The 16,407-nt window shown below is 51.5% G+C and overlaps 1 long non-coding RNA gene across 1 annotated transcript; it reads left to right on the top strand.

The window, feature by feature from the left end:
- The first annotated feature begins 1,976 nt into the window (after positions 1 to 1,976).
- On the top strand, positions 1,977 to 12,855 carry LOC134013801 (uncharacterized). The gene is made up of 3 exons (XR_009928976.1): positions 1,977 to 2,759; positions 9,894 to 9,957; positions 11,641 to 12,855. It is a non-coding gene; the product is annotated as an uncharacterized LOC134013801 (long non-coding RNA).
- Positions 12,856 to 16,407: the final 3,552 nt, after the last annotated feature.

Genomic DNA, 16,407 nt, shown 5'->3' with positions numbered 1-16,407 from the left:
GTGTCTTGTTTACCTTTAATACCTTTTAAAACTTTAAATTCTATACAATCATAAGATTGACTTACTTTGATCTGATTAAGAAATCATCAGGTCTGGTTAAACACTAGTACTTTGGCCTTTTCTGAGGTACAGATTACCAAGCGGGACTGTGTAACATTTGCAAAGGAAAGGTTCTTGCTAAGTCAGTCTCTCAGATTCACGTTTAATTAAGATCACAAGAACACACCGTCCTCTGTCTAGTCCATTTGGGAGTGCTCGTGGTGTGTGTGTGTGTGTGTCACTAGGGGGAATCCCAGCAGCACAGCTTGCACACATTAATGTGCTTCAGACTTGTTCACCTGATCCTCCCTCTCATTCTCTTTTTTCAGTCTCTCATTGACCCTCATTCTCTCAGACTCCATCCACCTTTCACTCTCTCCCTCTGTCTCTCACTCTCTCTCCCTCTCACTCTCTCCTTCTTACTCTCTCTGTCTCTCTCTCTCTCTCTTACTCTCTCTGTCTCTCTCTCTCCCTCTTACTCTCGCTGTCTCTCTCTCTCCCTCTTTCTCTCGCTGTCTCTCTCTCTCTCCCTCTTACACTCTGTCTCTCTCTCCCTCTTACTCTGTCTGTCTCTCTCCCTCTTACTCTCTCGGTCTCTCTCTCTTTCAAAACCCACGTGGCAACACCAGCACACTTGAGCATGTTATACATGGGGGGTGTATTCCAACTCATACACGCCACCGTCCCATTGAGTGAAATAAACCATTATGTTTACTGCCAGCGGCCCCCCTCTCACTCAGCATGAAACACACACTGGAACAACACCTACTTCCAATATCCCAGGCCTCTCTCCTTTTGCGATGACTCACCTAATGTATGCTTAGTCAGGGGAAAACGGGCGCCATGGAGACAACAGGTAGCCTTTTCAGCCGAGCCGTGGTCCCAGGCCAAGGTGGAGAGATTAGCCTAGCTCAGGCCACTCCGGTATCACTCACTCCAGGATGCGGAGAGTGCTTTTGTACGAGAAGGTCAGTGCTGTGATGGACCATGGAGGGGAGAAGAGCCAGGGATGAAGAAGCTGTCATTTTACCCACAACCGTGACACTAGACACAGCTGAAGAGGTTGCTACGATACCTGTCTACAGACACAGCCGAAGGGGTTGTTCTGTTACCCCGACGACAGACACAGGCTGCACTAATGGAAGCTGTTTATTACTAGCACCACAGAGTAGTATGCTGTTTTAAACAAGTAGGAATACAGTATTATTATTATGGAATGGATGACACAGCTATGCTATGACTGGGGTGAGGAGAGAGAGGGGGGGGGGGGTGATTCCTTGAGCCCACCTGCGGTAATTTGAGCAGAGGGGACTTTGAATTGGTGCCAGAGCAAATTCAGCCGTGATGTTCACGACTCAACTCACACAATACACAAGTAGAAAAAGAGCATCCACATTGTGCAACAGCCACACTTCTAATACCACCCCCCCCCCCCCCCCCCCCCATCACACACACCTCCGCCAACACTTGATACAGCATAGAGACCTGACAGCAGCTTTGAGTGTGTGAGTGAGTGTGAGCGTCTGTGTGAGAGTGGGTCAGTCTTCAGACAGACAAGTCGAATATTAACCACAGTAGCAGCAGGTGGATCAGATCTGTGAGTGTCTGTGTATTGTGTGATAATGTTACCTCAATGACAAGCGATGAAGCGATTATGAATTGAGTATTGTTTTTATGTAACGTGGAAACGATAGGCTGCGTTAACGAAGCATTGGCCGAAGTGAATAAGCTAATAAGAAACGGCTATCACTTTAAAATAAGAAAGGTGAAATTGCGATTTTAATTTCCAAACCGAGTCGTAAGTTTAGGTTATCTTTTTGCCCTTGTGTTTGTAAGAAAAGTGCGGTGCAACGGCGAAAATTCGTAGTACGTCATTAATATGGCGCCAAAAGAGTTTGAAGTACCGTGTGCGCTTATTTTGTGTGAGGCTGGTTGCAAGACCCGCCTGCCGGAGAGAGGGTAGCACCAACGAGAGGGGAGGGGGGGGGGAAACGAAGAGCATCGAGGGAGTAGCTATGTTTTTAAGGCAGAACGTTGCGAAACTGGCCAGTTAACAATCTTTTTTATTCCAACGGGGAGCATTTCCCCCTCCCGCTCAAGCAGCTGGGGAGACAACAAACACACGGACCAGGGAACCGGTGGATAACGTAACCAGTTCAAAGTGGACTATATTTTCGAAATGCGATATGGCTTATGAAAATTGTTTCCTTAGTCTACCTTGCTAGCTAGGTACACTACAGTAGCAATGCTTATCCATTAACTATTGCTGTTGATACACAGTGAGATTTTAACGCGAGGTCTGTAACGGTTTGGTGGATTACGGATGGTACTGTACCTACTCACTAAAGTCTGTTTAAGGTAGTATTGAGAAGGGAACTGCGAATGTGGCCGTAGCAGTTCAGTTTCGAAGATTCGTGCTTTCGGAAAGACTTCTACAATGGAATAAACCCGCAGTTAGTTACTTTTTATTTGGACTCTTTGCAGAACATCTGACGCGCTGTCACCACAAGCCCCTCAGTGGGCGCACAGTCCTGTCACCAACGTGGATACCAGCGGGGCTAACAAGCTAGCTAGCTATCTAGCTCTCACTGGAATTTTGAACACCACAAAACTCAACTGCCGCTGCATGTGTATAGCTTCAAATGATCCCGTAATTTCTTAGCATCACCCGTCGTCCAGAATCGAGGACGTTTCGCCATCCAAAGCTGACTGCAATTGAGGTACAAGGTAGGACAGGTTTAGGTCGATACGGCTTTCCTCTGCCGTGTAGGGAGTATCTGTTTGGGTGGCACGCACTTTTGGAGCTGGTGTCTAGTCAGCCTGTGTGTGCGGTACATGTGGACTAGGAAGTTCTAGCAAAACATTACGTTAAGAACAGCATGCAAAGTCAAACTTTTGATGTTAGGAGCGAAGAAATACAACCACCGGGCTTCACGAGTGGCATGTTTAGCGAACTACGCAACACCCATGCTCAGCGGTTATGAAATGGCCAGGGATAGCGGTTGTTTTGGGTACTGTTGCATCAAATTATCATTTTGATTTCCGGTAGGAATTTACCTCGGCAATGCCCAATCCCACTAGCAATGTTATTGGTATATTCAAAGGCTTGAGAGCATATGATGACGCGCCTGTTGGTATTCTCACGCCAGTTGCCATTGAGAACACACATGTACGCCTATTGATGATCGTATGTATTACCTGCATGCAGTTGGAGAGACAGGATAAGTTAGCAGGTAATATGGTAATCGCGATCATTATCAATACATATTGATTTTTAAAATGGAGGAGGGGGGCTAATACAGATCATGTAGCTTGTATTGTTTCCTGTAAATCAAAAATTAGTAGTGCACGTGCATTCAAATTGCGTTCCCCCGACCCGGAGGGGTGCACTGCATTTGGGAGGCTGAGCACGCGCATATCAAAGAATTAGAACAAGCCTAGCAACTCTTACTGCTTGCTTGCCTGCCCGTCCGCCTGCCCCTTCTCCAGGCTTTGCCGTGCGCGGATCGAGCCTGGTAACAGTTGGGGGAGTGGCCCTTGTTTACCTCGCGAAAGTCTGCGCGCAGAGAACAGGGGGCGGGGCTTTCTTATTTGATGCTGCGCATCGCGTGAAGGCAGAGCCGCGACCTCCTCGCCTTCCGTCTAATCCGAAGAGAGAACACAGTCACCTTCCTTTTGAAATTGCATAAGATACGTGGACTTGTCATCAATGCTCTTATGCAAACCTGTGGTGTTCAGCATCGCCATAAGTAATGCTCGTTCTTATCGTTGTGCCCCATTCCTTATAGAGAACTGACGACAACAAGGCTGGAAAATGTTATTGCAACCTCTTGGTTTCAGTCCTCTATAGAGCGTCATTAGAGCAGTTAGCTTCGCGAGGCTGTGCTCTCCAGCCGGTTCTTTCCTTGAATCAATTCAATCTTATACACCAGGGGACTTGTTAAATGTTCCCAGTTGTGACAGCATACTCCCCCCCCCCCCCCTTCTGTGTCCCGCTGGGCATGAAACAGGAGATGAGTCATGGTGTGGGGGCATAAGAGCTTTCCCTCTCTCTATCTCTTCCTCGCTCTCTACCTCTATCTCTCCACCTCCCTCTATACTTACTAATACAAGCACACACAAACATTCTTTCTTGCCATTTCTGTGCAGAAACCCTCTTCTTTTTTGCATCTCTCCCTGCCCCTCTCTCCCTGCCTCTCTCTCCCTGCCCCTCTCTCCCTGCCTCTCTCTCCCTGCCTCTCTCTCCCTGCCCCTCTCTCCCTGCCTCTCTCTCCCTGCCCCTCTCTCCCTGCCCCTCTCTCCCTGCCCCTCTCTCCCTGCCCCTCTCTCCCTGCCTCTCTCTCCCTGCCCCTCTCTCCCTGCCTCTCTCTCCCTGCCCCTCTCTCCCTGCCCCTCTCTCCCTGCCCCTCTCTCCCTGCCCCTCTCTCCCTGCCCCTCTCTCCCTGCCCCTCTCTCCCTGCCTCTCTCTCCCTGCCCCTCTCTCCCTGCCCCTCTCTCCCTGCCCCTCTCTCCCTGCCCCTCTCTCCCTGCCTCTCTCTGCATCCCTCTCTGTCTCCCTCTCCCCCCTCCCCCTGGAGGCTTGCTTCACCCACAACTCATCTGTTAATGAGGGGAGGGAGAGACATCATTCAGACCCCCTCTTCCACCGTGTGTGCGCGTGTGCGTGTGTGTGTGTGTTTGTGGTGGAAAGCATGTGACCCCTCTTTCACCCACTTCGTGTCATTACCAGGAACATGGCTCTTAGGAATGTGTGTGTCAGAGAGAGAGAGAGAGGGGGGGGGGGGAGAGGGAGTGAGACTGACAGAGAGGAGGGCGAGAATAAAAGAGAGAGAGTGAGAAACGGATAGAGCGGAGGAGAGTGTCACGTTACGTGTGTGTGTTACGTCTGAGCGTCACGTGACTTGACGCTGTGTTGTGGAGAGCACATGGGTAGACACGCGTGTGTGTGTACGTCCAGCAGCGCGTGTGCGTTAAGCACTGCGAGATGATTGGTTGGAAAAGGGGGTAAGTACCTCACGTGGTCTGGTGGAGGTATTAGCTGGTACGCTACGGAAGGATTGAGGGAGCGAAGGAGGGATGGAAGGATAGAGGGAGGGATGGTGAGTGTGTGGAGGGGGATAGTAGGTATTAGCTGACACACCATGGAGAGAGGGAGCTATAGAGGGATGGAGGGACGGAGAGAGGGACGGATGGTAGGAGGGAGGGGATGGGAGAGAGGGATGGAGGGAGAGAGGGAGCGAGGGATGGAGGGAGCGAGGGATGGGAGAGAGGGATGGAGGGAGAGGGATGGAGGGAGCGAGTGATGGGAGAGAGAGATGGAGGGAGCGAGTGATGGGAGAGAGGGGTGATGGGAGAGAGAGATGGAGGGAGAGAGGGAGGGAGGGTGTGTGTGGGTAGGGGGGCGGTGTGATTCATGAATGGATTGCTGCTCATGGCGGTAGGACGTCACACCCAACTGTACTACCCCTCCTGCTAGCTCACACACACACACACACACTCTCACTCACTTCACAAGTTTTTTACGTTTTTTACTCATTCACACACACGCACATGCTCACTATACACATGCACGCATACATACATGCACAAATCCACACACGCATACACACACACAAACACACACCCGGCCTCCCCAGCGACCTCTCTGATCAGTGGGAGAGTGTGTGTGTGTGTGTGTCAAGTGAGAAGGTACACTGAGATGGGAAAGAGATGGTTGGAGGCAGGCTGGCGTGTGTTATCAGACTGTGTCACTAACACCATCCTGTGTGTGTGTGTGTTCCTGTTTGTGGGGGAGGACACACTAACATGAAAAGTTAAGTTTGCTCAAATGATTTGATGAAATGAATTGCCTCGTGCCATATCCGTGGAAGAACAGGATCGATGCAGAGTAAACCACGTCTCACTATCCGAGCACACTTAACTTCCCAGGTTTGACATGTGCCCCAGGTGCATGGTGTGTGGTCGGTAACGCGTGCGAATGTTTGCTCGCGACAATATACGGTCGATTCTGTGTGATGACCCGTTCAGAAATGCGTTTCAGTGTTTCCTGTGAGTTTGTGTGTGATGACCCTTGGGCACGGAGCTCATTACGCAGGTTCTGCGTTATTTAGGGGTAGATACCGTGGGGGGGAGGAGGGGGGGGGGGGTGAGAGTAGTGGGGAGGAAGAAGGGAGAGGAGAACCCCAGGGGAGGAGAGGTGTGTGCGTGTGTGAGTGCGTGCGTGCGTGTGGCTGGCTGAGTAGTGATTGAAAGGGAGGGAGGAGAAGGAAAGAGAGGAGGTTGGCGTAGCAACAACAAGCACTGCAGGCAAGTAGCAACAGTTTGGGCAGAGTGAAGGATAGCGGTTAGCCCTCTCTGGCCCTCCCCCTCTTCACCCCTCCATTCATCCCTCCGTCCCTCTCTGGGGGTTAATGAACTCCTGATGGCAGGGGAGGAGAGGGGAGATCAATCTCCTGCACACTCCTCTCTCTCTCTCTCTCTCTCTCTCTCTCTCTCTCTCTCTCTCTCTCTCTCTCTCTCCTCCCTCCCCCTGTGTTGGCAGCTGGTCAGGCCCTTGGCTCAGTCTCACCTTCTGATTGTTTGTCAGCATTTTCAGGAGAGAGACAGGAGAGAGTGTTGGAGAGAGAGAGAGACAGTATGAGAGAGAGGGAGAGAGAGAGACAGTATCAGAGAGAGGGAGAGAGAGAGACACCCCCACAAACACCCTCAGGACAGGGATGATAGGAATGAGGGTGATATCATCACTGAATTATCTCTGCTTCAGGTGGTGCTTGTCAGTACTGTGTGACGTGTGTGTGTGTGTATGTGCTTCACTGCATTTGCTTATGTGTGTACACTTCAATGTGTGCGTGTGTTCGCCTGGGTGTGTGTGATTTGCCTGCCTGTAAGTGTGTGTGTGTGTGTGTGTGTGTTTGAAGGTACACAGCTGTTGCAGTGATGCTGTCATTCACAGAGGAGGAGAGTTCTACACCGGGCCCCTCTTACACTCTCTCATCTCTCTCATCTCTCTCATCTCTCTTTCTCTCTCATCTCTCTTTGTCTCTCACTCCCTTTCTCTCCATCTCTATCTCTCTATCTCTTTCTCATCAGATTTTCTCTCGCACTTTCACTCTCTCCATTTCTCTCTCTGTCTCTATTCCTCTCTCTCTCTGTCTGTCGCTTTCTCTCTCCCGCCATCTCTCACCTCTGCTACTAGCTGTTGTTCTGCTCATGACACTACATCCTGTTGTCTTGATCGTTCGCCCTCTTGTACTCTTTCACTTCCTGCTTCCTCTTGAACACTGAACAGGCAGCACTTGTCTTCCTCCACCTCTCCCTCTCTGTCACCCCTCTTCATCTCTCCCCTCACTCTACACTTCTCTCTGCCAAACTCCCACCTCTTCCCCCCCCCCCCTCTGTGAATCTTCTCTCCTGCTCCTCTCCCCCCCCCCTCTCTCTCCCCTGTCTTCTGTTCCTCTTCTCCATCTCCCAAAATAGCAGGAGAGGGATTCGGGGGGGAAAGGTTCTCACTCTCTGGAGAACTGCAGTGATCCTCCCCTCTCCTCCTCTCTGTTCTCCTCTCCTTCTCTTTCCTCTCCTCTATCCTCCTCTTCTCTTTCCTCTCCTCTTTTCCTTTTTGTTCCTCTTTCTTCGGAGAGGGAGGGAGGGAGGGAGGGAGAGAGATTCTTAGACACATGCTCAGCTACACACACACACACACACACACACACGTTAACCCTAGCCCTGACACTGCCTCAGAGAGATGTTGTTATGAAGCAATTTATATGCAGAGATTCTTTATCAAGCGAGCTGACCTACAGCTCCTGAAGGAGCTCTCCAGAATGGTCTCTCTCCCTGGCCTGTGTGTGTGTGTGTGTGCCATCCTGTGGTGGTGGGTGTGGTTAGCAGGGTCCAGCTGACTATTGATGCCATCAAGCCGGACTTGTTGCCGCGTTCTGAGTGAAAGTGCTGTAAAGTGCTGCGGTTACTGCTAATAGAATATAGAGATGCCAGAGAAGAGGAGAGGGACTGATATTTCTTTATCTCTCTTTCCCCCTATCTCTGTCTTTCTACTATGTTTGACATCAGCCTCCCCCCCTATCTCCCTCCCCCCCTTCCTCCCTCCCCCCCTCCCTCCCTCCACTCTTCTTCTGCAGGGGAATAGGCAGCTACCTAGGATGTGTAACAGGGCTGAGAATACGCTCTCCACATCTGGTCCCTCGCTCTCTCCTGCAGAAACACACCCGTGGCTTCAGACAGGGAGGGGGGAGGGGTGGAGAGGTGTGTGTGTGTGGGGGGGGGGGGGAGGGGGGGGGTGCACTTGGGGGTTTTGTTACGAGGTGAAAAGCTTGTCTGTCAAACACCTCCGTCCTCTGACATGAACACAGTGCCTAGCCTCAGGAAGGGGGGGAGAGGAGGAGGAGAGGAGAAGAGAGGAAAATGAAGAGAGCAGGGGAAAGGAGGAAAGGAGAAGAGAGAGAGGAGTGTAAAGGCGGTCTTGTGGGGTATTTCCCTGTGTGAAACTTGACTCCAGCAACACACTGGTGCTGGAGACAGACTGACTGCCAGGTAGTCAGTCACACAAGACAGGTAGTCAGTCACACAAGACAGGTAGTCAGACAGACAGGTAGTCAGTCACACAAGACAGGTAGTCAGTCACACAGACAGGTAGTCAGTCACACAAGACAGGTAGTCAGTCACACAGACAGGTAGTCAGTCATACAAGACAGGTAGTCAAGTCACACAGACAGGTAGTCAGTCAGACAAGACAGGAAGTCAGTCACACAAACAGGTAGTCAGACAGCCAGGTAGTCAGTCAGACAGCCAGCTAGGCAGCCAGATGGACAGACACAGAGGAGGTCTGTTAGATGACCACAGAGCTGTGGAGTTGGTTACAGAGCCACTGAATGTCTGTAAGCCTGAATATCAGTTGTAAAACTGAGCGGCTGGGCGGGATGGAGGCTCCAGGAAGCCCTATAGGAGAGGGAGAAGCCCAGTTTTATAGGAACATAAATCTGCTCTCAGTCACTGAAGGCCCTAACCCTCTTCTTCCTCTAGTGCCTCTCTGTTCTGGCTCACTTTAAGCTCCAGAGCTCTCTCTCTCTCTCCTCTCTCTTCTCCCTCCCTCTCTCTTCTCTTTCCTCTCTCCCCCCTCTCTTCCTCTCTCTTCTCTCTCCTCTCGCTCTCCCCCCCTCTCTTCCTCTCTCTCCTCTCTCTTCTCCCTCTCTCTCCCCCCCTCTCTTCCTCTGTCTTCTCTCTCCTTTCTCTCTCTCCCCCCCTCTCTTCCTCTCTCTCTCTCCTCTCTCTCTGTCTGGATAGATGGATGAGAGAGCAGACATGCATATACACAGCAGATATCCTCATAAAGTCGCCGGCCTCCCCTGCTGGTGTGGCTCCCCCCCTCCCCCTCTTTCCATGTCCCTCTCTCTCTTTTTTCACTTCTCTCTCTTTTTCACCGCTCTCTCTTTCTCTACCTCCCTCGTTTTTCTCTCTCTCTTTTATATTGACTTGCCATGCCTTGAGACATGTTAGTCATATTTACACTACTGTTATTATCCTACCACATTGTGACTCACTTATAATTGTGTCCCCTCTCCTCCCATCCCCCCCTCTCTTCCCCTCCTCCCCTCTCCTCCCATCCCCCCCTCTCTTCCCCTCCTCTCCTCCCATCCCCCCCCTCTCTTCCCCTCCTCCCCTCTCCTCCCATCCCCCCCTCTCTTCCCCTCCCCTCTCCTCCCATCCCCCCCTCTCTTCCCCTCCTCCCCTCTCCTCCCATCCCCCCCTCTCTTCCCCTCCTCCCCTCTCCTCCCATCCCCCCCTCTCCTCCTCTCATCTCCTCTCCTCCCATCCCCCCCTCCCCTCCTCCTTTCTTCCAGATGGAGAGCGAGAAGAAAAGGAGGAAGTACTCCACCAGCAGTAATGACTCGGACACGACCGACAGTGAGTTGCTGCCCCTAGAAACGGGGGGGGGAGGGAGGGAATTACAGTGGGAGGGGGCGTTGGGGTTTGAAGGGGAGAGAGGAGTGATTGAGATAGATACAGAGATGGAGAGGGATTGTCACCATTGGAGACCAATTAGTTTAGAGTGAATGAGTGAATGAGGGAGGGAGGGAGGGAGGGAGGGAGGGAAGAGGAGAAAGTCTCACAGTGACACATTGACTCTTTGCAGACACAACACGGTATGAAACTGAATATGCACAACCCTACTATCACTGACAGAGATCAGTACTGCAGAAACACAACCTCCCACTGAACTACAGTGCATCTGAGTCAGAACCGTTCTAAAGCCACATCCAAACAGGCCGACGCGACAGTCCAGCTGGGCACACCCTGGCAAGCAGTGTGGCTCTGCTTCCACGGGAGTCAGTTCTTACTGAACCTAGAGGCCCAGGTTCCAGATAGTCAGGTTCCAGATAGTCAGGTTCCAGATAGTCAGGTTCCAGATAGTCAGGTTCCAGATAGTCAGGTTCCAGATAGTCAGGTTCCAGATAGTCAGGTTCCATATGCCCAGGTTCCATATGCCCAGGTTCCAGATAATCAGGTTGTAGATAATTAGGTTCCAGATAATCAGGTTCCAGATAATCAGGTTCCAGATAGTCAGGTTCTAGAGGTCCTGAGGCTGGTGTGAGCTGTTTTGTTGGCTGGCTGCTTGTGTTTGTCTAATTGGTTGTCTGGCTAGACGGCACACGCATACAGAACTCACAGATTACATAATGAAACCGCTCTGAAGTCCCTTCTCATTGCTGGGGTGCCACACAGTTAAAATGATACATTTGTCACCAGGCACAAATGGATGTGTCAGTCGTTCAAAGGATTAGTGTCTTTCTTGTCTACTGTGCTTCTTAGTGTTTCTAAGGGACTGTGTGTGTGTGTGTGTGTGTGTGACTGAGTGCCAGGCAGATCTTGGTCTATAAATAAATTGCCTTGATGACGATCACCACAACCTTCCACCTGCCTGCCTTTTTCACTCTGTCACACATGCTAACACTGTTTTCCTCCATTTATATCTCTGAAACACACACACACACAAACACACATTGACACCGTCACACGGAACAGCCGAGCGGAGGATTAATATGAGGCCTTTGATTAAACCCACTCATGGCAGGCAGTTCAGAACAGATTTTCTGTCCTTCTGGTGACAGACTATTTGTTGATGATGTTTGGTGTTGTTGGCTGGGAGACTGTTTGGCGAGGCTGGTTGGTAAGGCTGTTTTTTGAGGCTGGTTGGCGAGGCTGTTTTTTGAGGCTGGTTGGTGAGGCTGTTTTTGAGGCTGGTTGGTAAGGCGTTTTTTTGAGGCTGGTTGGCGAGGCTGTTTTTTGCGGCTGGTTGGTGAGGCTGTTTGAGGCTGGTTGGTGAGGCTGTTTTTGAGGCTGGTTGGAGAGGCTAGCTGGTGGCTGGGAGAGGCTGTTTTGGGAACAGAGATTGAGAATATTTCAGATAATGCATGTCATACACACACATCCAATTTAGTTTATTAATGTAATTTGCCGGATAATTAACGGCCATAATCTAATTGGCTGACTAGTTCATGGAAATCATCTGATTGGCTGGCTAGGCGAATGCAATCATCTGATTGGCAGGCTGCTAAATTGCACCAATCCCCTTTTCCCGTCCCTCAGGTCAAGTCACGACATGGTCCAGGTTGTCCAAGACCACTGGAACCAAGAGCACCTGGGTCCCACAGGAACACAAGAAACCGTCTGAGGTGAGTCGTTAGTAACACTTTGCGCGCCTCCTTTATATGTCCTGACTGCAACACGCAACATCAATCTTTTTAGTTCAATTTTTTTATATCTTTTTTTAAAATTATTATTAAATAAATAAAGGCAGCAGAAAGAAGCAGATGTTAAAATCCTTATAGTTCTTAAAAAAAAAAGAAACTCATTGAAAATACAACAAAAAGTAGCAGATGTTATAACACTTACTTCCACAAAATAAAAAAAATACAATCCATGGTAGCAGATGTAATCCACAGTGACATTCTGTTACGACTTCATACATCGTCACGACAACCCTTGCAGGAGAAGGGAGCCCCTAATCTGGCGGGTCACGTCGACTGTGAGCGGCCGACACATTTCAGCAGAGCCGTACTCTGACCTCTGACCTCCGACCCCTGCCGAGGCGTGCCGGCGTACGGAATCTCTGCGCACGACGGGCCGACCTCAGCCCGCCGGACGCCTCCGTCTGTAATTACACGCTTCCCTTGGGCCGCGGTGAGCCCTGGGTCAGCCAGTCAGCCAGCCAGCCAGCCAGTCAGTCAGTCAGTTTCTCTCCTATGGATGAAGGAATGTTTGTCTCAAGTTGCGTTTCCTATAACGTTTCGGAAAGAGAAAGTCAAGGACACTCGTAAACAGCAATTTGTTGGTTTTCTTGGGGAAGGTAAACCCGTCTTGTCAGAGTCCTTTAGTGGCGGCTTCCCCAGAGGACTCGCTGACAGCTGTCAACATCGCTGTCATCCACAAGGACACGCGGCTCCGAGTACCTGAGCATGACGAGAACTAGGATCTACACGCTCTTTTGTTTTTATCGCACTCTCTTTTCTTGTTGACTTTTCGCATCTTCAGGGGGCAGATTTGGTCCTTTTACCGTTTCGGGTAAATACCTGCAGGTTTTTAAATGTATCCTGTCGGCAGTTTTCCCCCCCAGTGACGTTAAATAATCACGGACCCACAGCACTGAAATATTGAGTCGGTGACTGAGGCAATACTCCGATCCACGTATGTGTTTTATTCATCTAGCTGCTTGAAGGATCTGATTCTTTCATGGCAGGCGCTGGTTTTTTTTCCAGGACCGTTCCTCGACATGAAAACAGTGAGTTATGAGGGAATTATTGATGCGCTTCAGGTAGTGAGCTTAAGGACCCGTACAGAGTAGGGCCGCTTTAACGCCCTGGTGCTCAGCTCTGAAGCCCTTCTGGGAACCCAGAAACCACACGGCCTCTCGTCTCTCTCCTCTCGTCTCTCTCTCTCCTCGTCTCTCTTCTCTCGTCTCTCTCCTCGTCTCTCTCTTCTCGTCTCTCTCTCCTCTCGTCTCTCTCTCCTCGTCTCTCGTCTCTCTCCTCTCGTCTCTCCTCGTCTCTCCTCTCGTCTCTCTCTCCTCTCGTCTCTCGACTCTTTCGTCTCTGTCCTTGTCTCTCTCCTCGTCTCTCTCTTCTCTCGTCTCTCTCCTCTCGTCTCTCTCCTCTCGTCTCTCTCCTCGTCTCTCCTCTCGTCTCTCTCTCCTCTTGTCTCTCTCCTCGTCGGCGCTCTGAGGGAACAGGAAGGAAGTGGAAGGAGCAGAGAGTGTAGTCGGACGGGTCCCCTTTGCGCCCCAGCAGAAAACACTGGAGACGTACTCTGGTACTCGTACTGGAGAAGACCAGGTGTGCGAGTGTGTGTTTGTGTGTGTGTGAGCCAGCTGCTGAACCTAATTAGAGTCGTTGAGGAAACAGCTGTGAAACTCCACGGCAACAAGATGCAAACAGTCGGTGCCCCCCCCCCCCCCCCCACCCCCCCAAACACACACACACACAATCATCAATGGATGACTTCCTGGAAAGGATGACACTAGTCTACGCATGTCAACACATAAACTGCCCTGTGTGTGTGCATGCGCATGTGTGTGTGTGTTACAGTCATGTGAAAACAACCCGTCACTCTGTGTTGTGTGAGTTCCTGATGGGAGGACATCGGATGCTGAAACTACCTGGAATGACTAACCGGAGGGAGAGAGGGAGGGAAGCAGTAGGGAGGAAGGGCAGGCAGGAAGTCAGAAAGAGAGGGAAATGAGAGAGAGAACAGATCGAGAGAAGGAAAGAGAGACTGTCCTTGAATATTAAGCGCCAAACCAAGATCCCAGTGTTGTGTGGTGTTCTTGGGAACAGCAGGCGCTGACTTGTGTTCCCAAGGAAGTCAGAAAAGTGTTTAAGAGTGATTGCCGACTCGCTTTAATTTATGTTTTTATTTTTGGAGAGAACGTTCGAATGGAGGAACGTCTTTCTGTCTCTGGGGAGTGAAGAGTCCCCCCCACACACACACACATGCCTCCCCCTCCTTTAGGTGTGTGTGTGTGTATATAGTACCAGGTGTGTATATGCACAATACCGTGTGTGCGTGCGTGCAAATGGCACAAGGTCACAGGTGTGTGTGTACACGGTGTTAGGTGTGTGTGTGCGTGCACGGTGTTAGGTGTGGGCGTGCGTGTGCATGGTGTTAGGTGTGTGTGTGTGAGGCGTGAGGTGTATTTATTCGTCATGCCATCTGTGTGGCAGGGTTGTTTTTACATTCTCTCCTCATAAGTAGGTCAGATCCCTTCATCCTTCCTCCTCCTCCGCTTCTGTCGTTCACCAGATACGGAGAGAGTTGGGAGGTTCTTCTCGTGCTTTTGTCTCCCCCCCTCCTCCTCCTCCTCTCCCCCCCTCTGACCCACTACTTAACACCTGGCTGTGGAGAGAGAGAGAGAGGAGAGAGAGGATAGAATATAGAGACATGTTTGAATATAAAGAGAGAAAGAAAGGATTGGATGTAAAAGGGAGAGAAATATGTTAGTGTAGAGAGAGAGAGAGAGAGAGAGAGAGAGAGCGCGCGCGAGAGAGAGAGAGCGTGAGAGAGCGGGAGAGAGAGAGAGAGCGCGTGCGAGAGAGAGAGAGAGAGAGCGGGAGAGAGAGAGAGAGCGGGAGAGAGAGAGAGAGAGCGGGAGAGAGAGAGCGGGAGAGAGAGAGCGGGAGAGAGAGAGAGCGGGAGAGAGAGAGAGCGGGAGAGAGAGAGAGCGGGAGAGAGAGAGAGCGGGAGAGAGAGAGAGCGGGAGAGAGAGAGCGGGAGAGAGAGAGCGCGCGCGAGAGAGAGAGAGCGCGAGCGAGAGAGCTGGAAGCGAGGCAGCAGGCAAAGACGTATGGGAGCGAGAGCACACCTACTAAATGACTTGACCTTTGTGTGGTGGGGCTCCGCAATTAAGCTGCCCTTGGCAGTGGGTGGCGTGGAGCCTTCTGTCTCCCCCGGAGCCAACCTCGCCACCAGCAGCCGGCCCTTTCAGGGAACGTTGAAAGGAGTCGCAGTCTACAAGTGTCGCTTCTCTGTTCGCGGGGAAGGAAATGTAACTAGAAAAAAGGGTGAGAGGAGGTCGGAAAAGAAAAGAAGAGGAGGAGGATGATTGAGTGTATGAAAGAGAGGAAGTGGGATTCGAAAAACCGGAGATGCTGTGCGAGTGTTGTGAAGGAGTTTGAACCCTGGGCCTGTGCGTGTGCCGTTAGATCAAGAGGAGGATGCTGGGGGGGGGGGGGGGGGGGTGACAGACGTGCTCGATGTGGAAGGCGTTTTAGTTCTAGTCCTGATCCTGGGTCTGGTCTTGGTCCTGTGTCTGGTCCTGGGGTGGAGGGAGCAGGTGTGAGGTGTGGGTGGAGGGATGAGATGTGAGGTGGTGGAGGAGGAGGTGGTGTTCTGGAGCCTGGTCTGTTTGTGTAGTTTGGCTTCGGTAAAGCAGGTCATGTTGACTTACCTGTCTGGATTGGGTAGCGCTACGCAAACAGTACTGTTTGCGTGTGTGATTGTGTAGAGGTGTGTTTGTGTAAGGATGTGCGTGTGTACAGTGGGTGTGGTTGTGATTATGTATTTGCGTTGCCGTGTGTGTGTTGTATATTTTCTGACCCCTACTGAGGCTGTCAGCTGGTTGTCCCTGAGTCACTGGTGTGCTAACCCTGGTAGTGTCAACACACACACACACACACACACACACACACACACGCGCGCGCACACACACACACACACACACACACAGTTCTTCCCCTCCCTTTAAACTCCCCCGGACCTTCAAAACACCCGATCATTAAAGCCAGGCGAAGCAGGCGCTAAAATTATCCGACTCTGCATGCTGACATCTGTCATGATGCTGGTGGGGGAGGAGGGGGGGAGGAGGAGAAAGGAGGAGGAGGGGAGGAGAGAGGAGGGGGGGGAGAGAGGAGGAGGAGTAGGAGGAGGGGGGGAGAGAGGAGGAGGAGGAGGGGGGGGGAGAGGAGGAGGAGGAGGGGGGGGAGAGGAGGAGTAGGAGGAGGGGGGGAGAGAGGAGGAGGAGGGGGAGAGAGGAGGAGGGGGGGGGGGGGAGAGGAGGGGGGGGAGAGGAGGGGGGAGAGAGGAGGAGGAGGGGGAGAGAGGAGGAGGGGGAGAGAGGAGGGGGGGAGAGAGGGGAGCTCTGGTATTTCTGTGTTTTTATTTTCTTCTTTTAAATGGCCTTGAGATTGCTCCGCTGTACACGGTGAAAGCCACCGAACACTCAACGGTCCACGCGTACTTTATCGTCTTGGAAACGCTTGACACGTTCTGCCCAGGGACAGATCGAGAGCGTGGCCCCGTCACCAAGACGCAGGGTGACTCAGCGAGGACTTCGTTAGCTCGCTGACCTTTCAAGGCTCCTGG

Source organism: Osmerus eperlanus, chromosome 27, assembly GCF_963692335.1.
Source record: "Osmerus eperlanus chromosome 27, fOsmEpe2.1, whole genome shotgun sequence".
Taxonomy (NCBI): domain Eukaryota; kingdom Metazoa; phylum Chordata; class Actinopteri; order Osmeriformes; family Osmeridae; genus Osmerus; species Osmerus eperlanus.
The sequence above is the reverse complement of the archived record's forward strand: the minus strand, read 5'-3'. Positions and strand labels throughout refer to the sequence as shown.